This window comes from Sinocyclocheilus anshuiensis, unplaced genomic scaffold, assembly GCF_001515605.1.
Source record: "Sinocyclocheilus anshuiensis isolate Anshui unplaced genomic scaffold, SAMN03320099.WGS_v1.1 scaffold246, whole genome shotgun sequence".
NCBI classification, from domain to species: Eukaryota; Metazoa; Chordata; class Actinopteri; order Cypriniformes; family Cyprinidae; genus Sinocyclocheilus; species Sinocyclocheilus anshuiensis.
The window spans coordinates 385,401-396,346 of record NW_015542356.1 but is presented as its reverse complement, the minus strand read 5'-3'; positions in this window follow the sequence as shown (position 1 = coordinate 396,346).

The following is a 10,946-nucleotide window of genomic DNA, read 5'->3' as shown; positions in this document are numbered from 1 at the left end:
GGTGGATTTTTGACATCTGTCTACATGCTTGCTTTTTTGGCTGAATATTTACCACAGCCCTTTCTGCTACAATACAAGTTCTATGTCTGTCGTCATAGGATACAATTTTATGGCGTGGCAATATGTCCCAATACCAGAGGCGGACAAAGTACACAACTCCATTACTTAAGTGAAAGTACAGATACTGCTGGTCAAATATTACTCCATTACAAGTAAAAGTTGTAAAGACAGATTTTTACTTAAGTAAAAGTACAGAAGTACTTGCTTTTAAAAGTACTTAAGTACCAAAAGTAAATTTCCTTTTTTATGTCAATGCACTGTTTTATTATTGTTGTATGTAATACTTGCAATACCTCTGAAGCAACTTACAATACATTACACCTACTGAATACACTGACTAGCTTGTAGTATCTTTGGAATAAAGAGCTTTTAGAATGTTAAAAACCTATGGGGGAAAAACAACAACAACAGAACAATTATTATTTAATACCCCTACCCACCCCCACAAAAGCAGGATGGTAGTGATCTCACACAGCTCTGGACACATCTATGTGTAGCCACTCATCCACATTTGAACAGAGTGGACAATGAAATTGCTATAAATACAGACTGATAAGGAAGAAAATAAAAAATCAAACCTGCTTTAAAACCCAACAACACAACTGTAGCTGTATAACTTTACTACAGCAACACTGCTTTAACAAAAAAGCAAAACAGCAAGACTTGTTTGACATCAAAACAAAAATTTAAAAAACGCTGTCTAATCTCTCTCACTGTACTTTGATGTCATACACAGAATGGTCTGTGCAGTGCTGCTTCAAGTCCAACACCTATTGTGTTTTATTAGGAGATGCACAACAGTTCTTCTGTTGCTTTATAGTTAATATTTTCACATACACAATTTAGCAAAATCAGACAGTATTGTGTCTAATATATACCACAATATTACTTTATTATTATTGTTGTAAATAAATATCACATTTGGAACTGGTCAGTGCTCAAAAAATGATGGGAAATCACTTAATGTAGCCCCAAGAGTGATTACTGATAAGCTGTCTGAAAAAAAAAAGACAGTTTTTAGAGAAGAAAAAAAATCACCCACTGACTTTCAAAGCTGCTAACGACTTCCTACTTCGAGGAACTTGATAGAAATGTAGTGGAGTGAAATGTACAATATTTGTCTTTCAAATGTAGTGAAGTTAAAGTCATAAGTTTCCAGAAAAAATAATACTCAAGTAAAGTACAGATACTCAAAAAGTGTACTTAAGTACAATACTCAAGTAAATGTACTTAGTTACTGTCCGCCTCTGCCCAATACTGCTTTACTTCATATTTATTACAACTATGTATTTTATCAGTGAATGTGGTATGTACTTTTCATGCCCACTGGAAATATACAAATTAGGGTGAAGCCACATTGTCGCCCATTCCAGCCAAGAACTACCACTTAGACAGACAGGGGCTGTCTGGCTGACATGTGTAAAAAAATAAAATAAAAAAAAACACTGACCAGATAATTTTTATGTAATGAAAAAAAGGTTGAGTAAATCTGAAATCAAGGCCATCACATGCAGTGTTATACAAGTGGTAACTTATTTAGCGGTGCAGATATATCCGAGTCTAAGGACAGAATTGTCTTCCATTCAAGGAAAAAACTTCCCATTAGAGCTGTAGCCTTGACATGTTGCGAGGTATTGCTTAAGTTTAAATCTTTGCTCAAGGTCCTTTCCTGGTCTTGTTCCCCTTCTCTTATCATGATTATTTATCCAATAAATGCAAAAATATAACTTAATAAGAAAAAAAAATCAAACAAACATAACAAACTGCAACATGCAGCAAGCTGCAAACTTTTCCTGGTGGAATTATAAAAATCTGTTTACCCCATCTTCCAGAAGCTGCACAGTGACCAGCCAATCAGACTGGAAAAAACAGATTTCATCAGCTCGTGTATTGTGGGTGTGTGAGTCTAAAGGGCATCACACACTGAATACAGAAGGTGGACAACATCCATCCATCCATTCTCCAAATCGCTTGTTTTGTAGAGTCGTAAGGATTTAGGACTCTTTTCCAACATTTAATTCTAAACACCCTGGTTGGATGGCTAGTCCATCACATGACTAACATGCACATTCACATCTACGGTCAATTTACTATTGATAGTTCACCTCTTGCACATCTTTGGATTGTGGGGGAAACATGCAAACTCCATGCATGCAAGCTCAGAAATGACTTGAACAAGGGACCTTCAATGCTTCCCACTGAGCCACCATGGGGCAATGAGCATTTCTGGCACTGAGCCGTGGGAACGGAGCGAGGCCGGTGGAGTGAATGATAATGAGGGACACCTGCGCCACTCACTGGGTCTCGAGTCCCACAGAGGAGCTCCGGAAGGATTAAAGGAGGAGTGACGACACAGCAGATTTAGTTCACAAACAACTAACAGTTATGACGTAAATATGATTTTAATTGACTATAATCAATCCTAAAATTCGGAATTAATAACTTACTTTTCACGTCATCATTCGCATGCACACTCAAGCTTCAAGGATATCCCACTCTTGTCCAGTTTTGATTCACACTTGTGAATTCACTGAACTGTTAACTGGAGACTTTCTCTGACTGGATTATTTGAATTAGTGAATTGTTGACTAGAGAACAGTGGCAATACCGTCCAATTTATGAATGAATCATTCAGTTTGGTTTGCGAACCGATTTAACAGGTTCATTGAAAAGAAACAGCTTGTTCATGAATCAGACACCTCTATCAGGCCTCAGAGCGGGTAGCGATTTCTCCAGTTCAAAATTAGAGGAACACTTCATTAAGAAATGAAGTGGAGTTAAAAGTATGATATTATGTTTTGGAATGTAGTGAAGTAAAAGTCCTTTTTTTTTCAAAATAAAAATACTCTGATAAAGTATACAGAAAAGTATTTAAATACTTTGTTACTGTCCACCACTGACTTTAGTTCCAGGTTCTCAGCAAGACCAAGAGTAGTGACTCAGAATTCAGCTGACTAGTAGTTCTTTGACAAATTGCTAGTAGACTGTAGGTTTTTGTCTGTCTTGACATAAAGTCTGCAGGAAGTGGACCAAAATGTCTTCCACTGTTACTGCACAAAAAGAACATCCACAAAAACTGGAGTCATTCCAGGACAGAATAGTTTTCCTGCTAAAATAAACAAATCAAGATATCCAGCTTTTGAGGGGCAAAGAGACAGTACTGTTGAGAGCCTGGCATCTTTTGTCATAGCTGAGCATTAGTGGTAAGTAACAGCTGAGAGAATAGAGGGTATGACATTGAAACAAACAAGACATGGCCCACTGTCCTCTTCATCTGGCCTTGGTTTCCTGCTGACAGATGCTTTAAAGGGAAATTGCAGGCCCAGAGTCTGGCGCCAAGCTGTTTTATGGCCCGCTGGGTGAGATCAGAACTTTCCTCAGGGTGGATGAAGGAGTTACAGGAGCACGGCTACCAGACCGAACCACTTGACCAGTCAAGAGTGGAGGGTGTTTAAGAGGACTACTGTGGGACGCTGGCACATGTTGCCATTCCCATAAACACTCAAGCAGATGGAGTCTGCATCACCACTGCGCAGTTGATGCTCTTGGAATTGTCACAGCAATTGTGTAAAGTCACGCTGTGTGCGTGGGAGTATGCTCAAGTGTGTAGACACTTTCAGAGGCATTGTTTACATTGGTATAATAGGAGCAGATGACATTCCATGGTTCATATTAAGATGAGTGTGTCCTTGCTTGTTGGTATCTGACCTTAAACGTACATATTTGGTACCGTTTCAACTTTCAGCCACATGATGCCACTCTATTTCAGCTCTTGTTTCAACGTCCTTTCATGCAACATAGCAACACCTTTACAAACATTCATACGGTGACATTTCACATCATCAGCTGCATCCCTGAACGACAATAATCACCTTGGGAGGAGAACAAGATCACTATATCTGATGAGGGAGGAGACTATTGTTGGCCAAAACTGGCACACAGTGGTCCTGATTGCTTTCAAGTAAAGCAAGGTGACTGATATAGCAAGAATATGAGGACGCTATCTCACCTGTTCCCAACAAACAGTAGTCCTGTTCTAAACGCTTGCCATTGGATGAGACAGAAATTAACATATCTCAAACCAACAGAGAAATGTACTAAAAGTGCCACATAAACAGCAATTTAACAGCACAGAGAGACAGCAATTTATTTTTACAATTAATTCAAAAGTAATATACATACACACACACACACACACACACACATATATTCAAAGTAAAATAAAATATAATATTAAATATCCTATTTTTAAATGAAAAAAAATGTAATTATAATATAACTACAGGGGGTTTCTTCAACGTGAAAAATGCAAGCAGCTCCCAAGTGGGTCAGGTTTGCAGAAGCATGTTATTTCTAGCGGATTTGTAAATTGATGCCACTGCTGTCAGTACTTGTGACCTTTGATATACTGTATGTTGCTGTGCTTTAGTCTAGTTCACACCCATGTTGTTAGCCAACACAGTCAAAACTAATATAATGAACACTTGCTCTGGGACACATTTTCTAAAGTATGGACTCTTTATATAGAACTAGATTATATGGGGAAATATCTAGCTTCAAGAGCTTTTACTGTCCTTTCAAGTACAACAGAAATGTCCAATTCTGCTCTTGGACAGCCACTGTCCTGCCGGTTTAGCTCCAGTCCTGATTAAACACACCTGAACCAGCTAATCTCTGTATCTTTAAGATTACCAGGTTGCATTTCCTCTTCGCTTTAAATCATTCATCCAAGCTCTTGGAGAGTCTCCAAGCTCTTGGAGAGTCCCTGACGCCATTTTGAAGTGTGTTCCACTTTATCAAGTGGATGATGGAACTTTATGTGGACAGATACTTGACCTCTCGATTTTGGCAGAAGGAGCAAGTCTAAAATAAGGAATAAAGCTATATTTAAATAAAGTCATGAGGAAAAAAGTTGTAAATAATAAATCAAGTTCATAGTGAATTTCAAATGATCAAGGGCTTAGGCCGTTCCAAGTTGTGGACACTCATTCAACATAAGCAATAACATACATCCGAGTCCAAAAAATGGAGGAGATAGCGAGGGAAGGGCATTCAGATTTGAAGTGGAACACAGTCCTAGTAACATTCAGGTAAGTGTGTTGGGGCAGTTGGAGTTAAACACTACAGGACAATGGTCCTCCATGAGCAGGACTGCGCACTTCTAAAGTATGGTAGTAACCACTAACCTGCATATTAAACTAGTCTACATCGCTGCCTTTACTGGTTTGTGCTTCTAGCATTGACTATTAGAATAATTTCTCAAAAATGAGTAACAAATAACTGGCAGACTGCTGAATAACTGATATCCAAGATAATAACACTGTAGCCATGTTGGCGAGTTGTTTTCTTTCTTTTCTTTTTTCTTCTTTTTTTTAATCATTAAATGATCCAGAGTATATTATTCATTTTATATCATGTTTGCCATTTACCATTAATTTTTAGGTTTTCATTCCAGAAATGTTGTCTGAGAAACTGCTCATCCATAATTTGTAGCAGATTGCTTACATTGTTTCCTGTTACCTTGGCGGTTATCACAATTGTATTCAATACAAACCAATGAAGGTTCATAATAAGCCTTACATAAATTAAAAACATGAATATGAAATTAAACAATTGGGAACAGAGAGGTGTAACTATCCAAGCAACACTAATACTGAAACCCATCTGCTTCACAAACACATAAGCGCATGAATTATAGGGGTCATATTTTGCTAGATCTTTTGAATTTAGCTCGATGTGTCTTCTGCTGAGGTTCATTGCTGTTCAAGCAGCCTACCTTTTGAATAAGAACAAGTTCACCAAAACCACTAATCAGATCAGAAGTGACAGGCATACACCAGAAGAAGGCCAGTGTAGTCCCTATGTGAAATGCTGATGCAAAGTGGTTAGATTATGGCCACATGTGCTTAATTTAGCTTAGCCAAAAACAAATACTGCTGGCCTTCTGCTTTTCCCAGTTACTCAGCACTAAGGCAGGGTGTGGTGGTACAGATGAAACCACATCCTTTTGGAAATCATTGTACCGGAGTCGGCACCTGTGAGAATGCTATTGGCATCGTCATCTTCCTCCCACTTCCACTCCCACTCTCTGTCCTACCAGTGACCTGCAAGGCGGCTGTGAATTGACTGAGGAGGGCTGGTGAGCTCATGTGAGGAGGAACTAATCACTCGATTTGCCAAAGTTTGCCAGGTGATTTTTAATGAGTTCTGCATTACTCTTTTATTGTAATATAATATATTTTAGATTTACACACGCATAAAAACAAAACAAACTGTGGTTAATCACTTTACTTGAATTATATTGTCAAATCAGACAGCAACATCAACTGAAGTCTATTAGCTAATCTAAAAAAAAGGACAAGCATTGATATGATCCACCCCAGCTTCCTGTTAAAACACTGGAAAGAAAATTCATCAAACTTTAAATGGCTTTAAGATGGCTTATACTTTCATCTGAAAAGATGATTGCATTGAAAGACAGCTGTATCACAGCAAGTATGCAAGACCTTGAAGCAAGCATGGCATACCAATAAGGAGAATGACTGAATGCAATGTTCATCCTCCGTTTCAGTGATGCGTGAGTCATGAGCTGTTGTGAGAATGAGATCATGGCAATATTTCTTCATAATCAGCAGCAGTGCGAGCTCCAGCATACTCCACTGATCTGCGGGGGCAGACAGGCACGCGAGGGAGATCACGATGCAAACAATGGTTGCTTTTTGCAAGTGGGATTGTTCCAGATGGTGGTAAAGAAGGTAAAAATTTATGTGTACAACATTGTAATTTAACGGGGTAGTCTACCTCAAATCTTAAAAGCAGATTTTTGTACTTGCAGGTAATACAATATTAATAAAATAAAAGACTTTAAAGAGAGAATACTTTTCATGTTTCTTATCAAACTTACAGTAAGCGCACTTTGTAATAATGTCAAATTAAAAACTTTATACTTTAAAGTTGTGCTTTAAAGAAATAGACTTATTTTGATTTGTTGACAAGTATTCTAAAGCCAATGTAAAGTACTTGATTATAATTGTAAATTTAGTGTTATTTGGTATAACATCATTACATGTGTAATTACAAATATAAACATGTCATATAAGTTTCATTAGAAATGACATTAAAGTGTATTTAGTTTACCTTAAATTCTTGTGAGTATACATTCGACACTTAAACCATATTTCAAATACAATTTTGTGGGCAGCGCGCCGACATACAGCGCCGCTGCGCTTTGGCCGTCCCGTGTTCGAATCCCGACTCGAGGACCTTTCCCGAACCCGCCCCCTTCTCTCTCTCCCACTTTGCTTCCTGTCATGTCTGATTTGTCCTATATCACAATAAAGGCAAAATACCAAAAAATAAATCTTAAAAAAAAAAGAAAGAAAAAAAGTCAATTACATTTCTAAATTACATATAATGATGTCCTACCTAAGTGGGTCAAAAACACTCTAAAGTGGAATTAATTGCATTTAATATAAATTTAAACTGGTTTCATTTAATTATAAATGCAATGCAATTAAAGGTACGAAAACATAGGCCTATATTAAATTCACACTGCAGTGTTTTTTTACAGTATATTATTTTTATAATAAATACTGTTTTTAAAAGTATGCTAAAGTTATTTTAAAGGTGCACTAGTAGGTTTTGTTGTTGTTGACAATGACAGTGGCCCTAGACTTTTTACTAACACCTATAAGTGTGGATGCAGCATGATGCAAATTTTCAATTCAGGTTGCATTGAAGAAATACCATTTTTTCTTATAATATACCATGCAAATGAAAGTATCTGATAAAAGGAGGGATATGCACAGAGCCGATCCTAGACTTCTGGGGGCCCTACGCAAAACTGTGTCGGCGCGGGGGTCTGAATGTCGAGTTATGAATAAATGAAACGCCTTGGTCCGCTTGAGAAACGGTGTCTCTTCCGCAACTCGGTACGCTTTCAACTCGTTTTTTTTTTTTTGTCTGGAGTAAGACACTATGACATTCACGTTACATGATTTGACTGAATTTTACGTAGAAAGGGCGACAGCTCACCGCATTAAAAGAAATGATTAAAAATTCTAATTCAAAAACGAAACTAAAATGAAATCATCGAGAGCAAGGGGGCCCCCTGGTGTTTCGGGGGCCCTACGCAGCTTGCGTACTTTGCGTATAGGGAGGATCGGCTCTGGATATGCAAATAAAGCAACTTGACATGGCAGTAAGTATGAGTGGTGACCCACCTTGAGTTGAATTAAACAGCCACTGTTTTCAAGGCCACTGAAAAGAATTAACTCATTACTCAATTAGCTCATTTAAAAAAACATTTGTTAAAAGTACCGTACTATTTTTGAGGTGTAAAGTCGAAAAAATGCTGCACCTTTATCTTAAAGAAATTTACAGTAATTATAGCTTTTTCTGCAAGTTTGGAGTTCACTGTGAAATAATACATTTAATTTACATTAAAATGGCAATACATATATGCATAGCGTGACTTTTTTTAAAGCTTTTACAATGGACAACACTGAAGGTCATTACTATTCGTCATTGTTCTGCAGAATAATCATGGAAAATTTAATTTTAGAAGATGACAAATTAAGCCAAGAGAATGAAATTTCACAGTCCTATTGGGCCCCACAAAAAAAATGACTAGCCTGCCTCATTTTGAGACAATTTAATAACCAATTGCTTCTTCCTGAACTGGCAAGGCAAGTGAACTGGCCAAGTCAGGGAAATTAAGCAGTCCGAGTCACTGTTTGCATGTTCATATGTGTGTCTTGTGCCAGGCTTTGGTGACGCCAGCCAGTCCGAAGAGCTCCAGGGAAACCAGTGTGAGGTGCCAATGTACCTAGTTCACTAGTTTTGGGGGGGGGGTAACCATTAGCATATGCCCCAGTTGGGGGTTTCCCGCTTTATTGGACTAGTGTGTCTCATCTCGCTAATCACAAGCGCACTGACACAACTACCATGGGACGCCTGTTTATGAGCTTTCGTTGTAAACAGAGATCCATATAAAAACCATGTTTCGCTAATGTTACTAATTAGGCACTTTTACTTTCCCATGGGTTTACTCCCATTTACAAGAGTACACACTATACATTTTCAGCCTTAAAGTAAAAACAGTGCTATATTTTCTTTTGTCTATGCAGTTTTAAAAGATTTTCCACTGACGCCTGTTTGTCTGCGAATTGTAACTGTGACAGAATCCATAAAACAACAAAATCCATTTGTTTATTCATGCAACAAATACAATTAATGCAATTTTCAGTATCTCACTCAGTATGTTCAATTTATTTGAAAGTACCAGGCTCTATAAGCTCTGAACTAGCACTATGAATTATTTGAAAACTACTCTTTTCAATGTAATTTAGGTTTTGTATTAAAAATAAATGGGCACACAGGAGGCCTGAGATTGTGATGGTGGAGCGATCCTGTACAATCCCAGTGAAGTGTACAAAATGGCAGTAATCTGCTGTATGCTTCACAACAAAACACTCCAGAACCAACCGGTAAAACTGAGAATTGCGCTGTGCAAATTGTGTTCAAAACTATATTTTTGACCTTGGTCCTACAGCTGGACACTACTCGTTGTGATACTTATAATTTTCCATAGCTTGCAATGTGTGTGTTGGTTTTAAAGTGCAAAATATACTCTATGAAAGTAGGTGATTGAAAAAACCTTGAAGCTACACAAATGCCTCTCATGGTTTCACCTGCATGTAGAGAAGTCTAGATTTGAAGAAATGCTTTATACTGAAGCTGTCAACCAAACAAGGCAAAGGAAGAAATTGTAATTCCATTTGACATGAAAAGCACGATAATAAAAATAAAAAGCATTACACCAGCATACTTCTTCCTGGGTTTAGTGTGAAAATGTATGATCTCACTTTGAGGTAATTTTACTTCTGGTTCAGGTTGACTGGTTTCTCACTGACTCGATCATTCTCTCAAATCCAGTTTGTTTGCTTTGTATGACTGAGATGAAATCAACAGTAGGTCATAACAGAAACCCATAAGCAAAAAGGCAGATTGGATATGTATTTAAATGAAGAGAAAAATGTGGATCAATAATTCATAAAGGGTTGCTAGACAGCAGTGTTGGGCAAGTTACTTCCTAAATGTAATACATTATATATTACTAGTTACTGTCTTTTGAAAGTAATTAGTTACATTACAATATTACTCTCTGAATTGTAATGCGCTACACTACTTTTGAGTTACTTTTGAGTTACTTTCACCAAAATATCCACAGAAGTATTATAAAATGCCAAAATGTAGTTTATTGCTGCTCATTCTACATCCAGTGGAGGGTAATGTGGTAGGTCTATATAGCATAAAATTATAAAATCATATTTAGATACCGGTATGTATAGGTCTACATTAATGTTACATTGTAGTTTAGGTTAAACACAGATAAGCACAAACCGCATTATTACATTCATAAATAACACCGGTAAATAAAGCGAAATGTTATAATGTACAAACAATAAACACAATACCTAGCCTATAGGCAATTTTGAACGGTTTCAGAAGAATAAAAATATATAAGTTGCTAAACAAGCCAAAACGAATTGTAGCAATTGTAGCCTAAACAAGCCAAAACGAATTCAATGCGAAACTGAAAGCAAACAGCGTTCTCGCGCAGCCTACCTCTCTCATTCGGCATTAATCCAATTAAATGTGTCCATATTTGCGATGTATTTGAATGCTAAACTATTATTTATTATGTAAACCAGGCTTACTTAACGCACTTAAAAAACATCCTCGTCACATGAGCAAATGTGTGTTTGGCCCGAGCTCAGGCTGAACGGCACGGATTGTAACTACGCAGTACGCACTATTTAAATTAACCAGTGTATCTAGGCTATATGTTTGGTTGACTGTATTTTATTCTGATAATGAACAGG